The sequence below is a fragment of the Canis lupus genome, chromosome 3 (genome assembly GCF_048164855.1).
Source record: "Canis lupus baileyi chromosome 3, mCanLup2.hap1, whole genome shotgun sequence".
In the NCBI taxonomy this organism is placed as follows: Eukaryota; Metazoa; Chordata; class Mammalia; order Carnivora; family Canidae; genus Canis; species Canis lupus.
The window spans coordinates 68,687,976-68,693,975 of record NC_132840.1 but is presented as its reverse complement, the minus strand read 5'-3'; the positions used below and the strand labels follow the sequence as shown (position 1 = coordinate 68,693,975).

The window sequence follows — 6,000 nt, the reverse complement described above, 5'->3', positions numbered from 1 at the left end:
TCACATGGCTGGATGAGAAATGACTGCATGAGATAATGCATATAAGAAGTCTGTCACATGCTGATATGTAATATATGTTAGTTCCCTTTCTGCTTCTGATCCGCTCTCTCTCTCTTTCCCACTATACTGTCCTTTTATTTCTCTATCAGAGATATATTGCTTTGAATTTTTAAGGAAGGTGGTTTTGATGATGCCAGGGATGTGTGCTTTGAACATTATTGCTAATTTATCAAATATTTTGAAACAATTGCCAGAATTTAACTTCTCTCTTTGTCTATTGTCTAGTTTCCTCTGGTTACTATGAATACAAATGCAATCTATCTTATGAATACTTGCCTTCGATTCAGGGTCCAGGAGTATAAATGTTTATGAAGACGGGATTCCATGTGCAGGAAACAGTGAATATGGGAAGGTTCTTGGCTGCTCATTCCCTGTGAGACTCTAAGAATCCCTGGGCCTTGCCAGGTAAAGCCTTTGAGTAAAGAGGAGGGTTAGGTGAGATTGGGTCATCATGAAAGTCTATTCAGCCACCTTTTCCATGGACCCATATGCACCAAAAGCCTAATGCTGCAACCCATGGGCTCTGGAGTGGAGTTGCCTCTGACATGGCAATCAGTGTCACCTGGACAAGCAACTTGACTTCTCCTGGTCTCAGCCTCCTTGTCTCTAAAACTGGGATGATAATAACATCTATATTGCAAGATTGTTGCAAAAATGAAAATAACATCTATATTGCAGGATTATTGCAAAAGTGGTTCATTTAAGCACTTAGCACAGTGACTAGTACACCATGCTCCACAAATGTCAGCTAAGGCTATTAGCAGTAGTAGTATAAATAGTTGTAATGGTCATGGTCCTAGTAAGAACATACTCAAGAACTGTCCCAACAACAAAAATAACTGGAACAATTCAGGTGGATCCTAAGCTATGATTTCAACTTGAATCAATCAGCTTTCTGATATACATTTTATTCATAATTTCACTCCAACTCACTCCTCAAAAGAATTTGAGACACTACGATGAGACACTTCCAAATTAGAAATAGAAAATTGGAAATCATGTTGAAGGAGGAGAGAGGAAACAAACTCCCAAGATTGAATCTCACCTTCAGTTCTGACCTTCCCAGCAGCTAGTACAAAAGGAAAGCCAGATGGGCTATGACATACTCATTATCTGATGTTTTGTGCATATCAGTCTAGTGTGAATCCAGATTAGCAAAGTTATTTTTCTTACAATTCACCATATAGCAACTGCTACTGACAGAAGGTGATTTCATCAGCTACCTTTTTCTTGAACATGTCTATTTTCCCTACTGTTCTGTAAATTCCTTGAGGAGGAACTGCAGTGTATTAATGTTTGTATCTCCTCAGCATACTTCCTGTCTTCAGTAGGTGCTTAAGGAAATATTAAATGAAATATATTTTATATAAATTACTTAGCCTTAAGCCTCATAACTTAATTTGTGTTTACACAAAGTCACAAGCAGAATTTGAGTCTAGGTCTTTCTTACCCTCAAACCCACATTCTTTTTAATCCTCTACTGTCCTAGGTATCAATTACTATTTTACAAACTATGCCAAACCTAGATCCTTCCAAATAACAGTTTAGTATCTTTCACAGCTCTGTGGATTACAGAGGCTCTGCTAAGCTATTCTTGCTCAGGATCTTTCTTGAAGTTGTAGTCAGGTGTAGCTAGGGCTGAAGTTGTCTGAAGATTACTCCAATCACCTGTGTGGAGTCTGGGTGGAGATAGCTGGAGTAGCTGTAGCTTGTCAGACACCTCTTCTTGCACATAGCCTCTGCATGGCTAGCTTGGGCTTGGTCACTGCAGGGTTGTCAGGACATTCAGATTGCTTACATGTTGTCTGGCTTAACCAGAGTGAGCATTTTCACTCAGGGACCAAGCCAAAAGCTGCAAGACTTCTGACCTTGTCTCAGAAGTTACACAGAAACACTTTTGCCATATGATATTTGTCAAAGTGGCTACAGGTACAAGAATTCAAGAGATGGAGAAATAGGCTCCACTTCTTAATGGAGGAGGACTTGCTTCTTTCTAAGATTTAAGCAACAATAATCTACACAGTAAACTGTTTTCAAGATAAATTGACAGTAACCAAGACAAACTTCTATTAGTACTATAATACACAGGAAAATCAGTAGAACAGAATACACAGTCCAGAAATAGACCCATACGTTTTCATTTGACTGACTTTTGACAGAAATGCAAGTATAGTCTTTTCAACATATGATACTGGAGCATCTGACTATTCATTCAGAAAAAATATTTTACATTGATTCATAAAAAATTTAATTTGTGTAATGCACAAAATTTAATCTTAGATCATAGACTTAAATATAAAAGAGAAAACTATAAAGCTTCTAAAGGAAAACACAGGACAATATTTTTGTGATCTGGTTGTAGGTAGATTTCTTAGACAAGACTTAAAAGCAATACCATGAAAGAAAGGACAAATTTGACTTTCTCCTCCTGCTAATTAAAAATTTCAATAAAGAAAATTAAAGGTTCATTTCAGTAGATAAAAAAAAGCATTTGACAAAATACAACATCAATTCATGATAAAACCCTCAACAAAGTAGTAAAGTTTAGAGGGAACATACCTCAACATAATAAAGCCATATAAGAAAAACCCACAGCTAACATCATACCCAATGGTTAAAAAAAGAGAGCTTTTCCCCTAAGGTCAGGAATAAGACAAGGATGTCCCCCCTCCACCACTTTCATTCAACATAGTACTTGGAAGTCCTAGCTATAGTAATCAGACAAGAAAAGGAAATAAAAGGCATCCAAATTGGTAATAAAAGGGAAAGCTTTCATTATTTGCAGAAGACATTATACTATATATAAAAAACGCTAAAGACTCCACAAAAAATACGAGATTACAAGATGCAAAATTTATATACAAAAATCCATTGCATTTCTATACACTAATAATGAAGTAGCAGAAAGAGAAATTAAGATAACAGTCCCATTTACAGTTATATCAAAATAATAAGGTACCCAGGAATAAACTTAACCAAGGAAGTGAAAGACTGAAAACTATAAAACTATAAAACACTGATGAAAGAAATTGAAGATGATACAAACAAATGAAAGATATTCCATGTTCATGGATCAAGAGAACAAATATCCTTAAAAATGTCCACACTACCCAATCTACAGATTTAATGCAATCCCTATAAAAATACCAACAGCATTTTTTACAGAACTAGAACAAACAAGTCTAAGATTCATATGGAACCACATAAGACCATGACTAGCCAAGCAATCTTGAAAAAGAACAAAATGAGGTATCACAATTCCAGATTTCAAGATATACTACAAAGATGTAGTAATCAAAACAATATAGTATGGGCACAAAAATAGATACATATATGAAGAGAACAGAATAAAACGTTCAGAAATAAACCCACTACTATATAGTCAATTAATTTTTGACAAGTTAATTTTTGTCTTTTCAATAAATGTTGCCAGGAAAAGCAGACGGCTACATGCAAAAGAATGAAATTGGGCTACTCTTTTATATCATACACAAAAATAAGTTCATATTGTATTATGAATTATGTATTGACCTAAATGTGAGATCTGAACCCATAAGAATCCTAAAAGAGAGCATAGGCAGTAATTTCTATGACATTGGCCATAGCAACATCCTCCTAGATATGTCTCCTGAGACAAAGGAAACAAAATCAAAGATAAACTATTTTAACTACATCAAAATAAAGAGCTTCTGCACAGCAAGAAAACAATCAACAAAACTAAAAGACAACCTCCTGAATGAGAGAAGATATTTGCAAATGATATATTTAATAAAGGGTTGGTATCCAAAATATAGAAAGAATTTATACAACTCAACACCAAAAAAAAAAAAAAAACCTCCCCAAAAAATCCAATTTAAAAATGGGCAGAAGAAAAAAAAAATGGGCAGAAGACATGAAGAGACAAGACACAGAGGGCAACAGATACATGAAAAGATGCTCAACATCATTCATCATCAGGGAAATGCAGATCAAAACTACAATGAGCTATCACCTCACATCTGTCAGAATGGCTAAAATAGAAAACACAAAAAACAAGTGTTGACAAGGATAGAGAAAGAGGAACCACTATTGGTGGGAATGCAAACTGGTGCAGCCATTATAGTAACAATATGGAGTTTCTTTCAAAAAATTAAAAATAGAATTACCATATGATCCAATAATTTCACTACTGGATATTTACCCAAAGAATATGAAGACACTAATTCAAAAAGATCCATGCACTCTTATGTTTATTGCAGCATTACTTACAATAGCCCAATTATGAAAGCAACCCAAGTGTTCATCCTTAAATGAATGGATAAAGAAGTGGCATTCATATATATAATCAATATTACTCAGCCATAAAAAAGAATGAAATCTCTCTATTTGCCACAGCATGGATGGATCTAGAAAGTATAATGCTAAGTGAAATTAAATCAGAGAAAGACAAATACCATATGATTTCACTTATATAGAGAATTTAGGAAACAAAACAAATGAACACAGGAAAAAAAGAGAGAGAAAAACCAAAAACAAAACTATAGAGAACAAACCGATGGTTACCAGAGGGGAAGTGAGCGGAGCGACTGGTAAAAGAGGTGAAGCAGATTAAGAGTATATTTATCTTGATGAGCACTAAATAATGAATAGAATTGCTGCATCATAATATTGTACACCTAAAACTAGTAATGGCACTGTATATTAATTATACTGGAAATTTAAAAAAAGAAAAAATAAAAATGTAAAGACAAGCCACAAATTGAGAGAAATCACTCATACTACATGTATATATGTGTGCATATATGCATATTATATATTTTATGTATACATGACAAGGGACTTGTATAAAGACTCTATTAAAAAAAAACTTCTACAACTCAAAAATTAAATGACAAACAACCCAGTTTAGAAATCAAGCCAAGGACTTGAAGAGTCCTGACAGCAAAGAAGGTACACAAATGGCCAGTAATCATATGAAAAGATATTCAACAGCATTAGCAGTGAGAGATATGCAGATTAAAACCACCAGTGGTTTTAATGAGATACCAATGTATACCCACTAGAATGGCTAAAATTGAAAAGTGACAATATCAAACATTGATAAGAATGTGGAGCCACGGGAACTTTCATGTATTGCTGGTGGGAATATAAAATGAATATAAAACACTTCAACCACTTTTGAAAACTATTTAGCAGTTTCTTATACAGTTAAATATATGCATATTCTATGACCTAGACATTCTAAGTAATTATCCAAGACAAATAAAGTCATATGTTCACAAAAACACTTGTAGACAAATGTTAATAGCAGGTTTATTCCTAGTAACTCCAAACAGGGAGCAACCCAAATGTTCATCAACATGAGAATGAATAAAGTAGGACATAGTCATACAATGGGATATTGCTCGGCAACAGAAACAAGCTGCCAATACCCCCCAAACACGAATAAATCTCAAAAACACTTGTGTTAAGTTAAAGTAGCCAGACACAGAAGAATGGCATTCAAGTAAAACTCAAGTACAAACAGAATTATGTTGACAGAAATTTTTTCATTTCCCCTTCCCAATGTAGGTAGCATGGGAGTGGGAACAAGAGACTGACAACTAAGAGATAAGAAGGAGCCTCCTGGGATGATAGAAATGTTCTCTATCTTGATTTAGGTGGAAGTTACATGGGTGTAAACTGTTGTCACAATCCATGGAACTGTACACTTTAGATTACAGTGTTTTCTTCTTAATTATGCCTTCAAAACCTACCCAAAAGTAGGCAAGAAAATAGGAAGCCCAAAAGGTAGAGCAGGCAGGGAAATAGAAAACATATGGTAAAATAGTAGATTTAAACCCAAATCCGGTGACCACTGCATTACATGTACATATGCCAGATACTCCAACTAAGAGACAAAGCTCTGTTGGAATGGATTTTTAAAATTTCAATGATTTGCTGCTTATAAAAGATACATCT

General features: G+C 34.6%; 1 long non-coding RNA gene across 1 annotated transcript in view; it reads right to left on the bottom strand.

Annotated features, from left to right (window-relative positions):
* Positions 1 to 339: 339 nt before the first annotated feature.
* LOC140630975 (uncharacterized) overlaps positions 340 to 6,000 on the bottom strand; it is a 45,604-nt gene continuing 39,943 nt past the window's right edge. Inside the window, exon 3 of the long non-coding RNA XR_012028639.1 lies at positions 340 to 472. This is a non-coding gene — a long non-coding RNA (uncharacterized lncRNA). The remainder of the gene's footprint in view (positions 473 to 6,000) is intronic.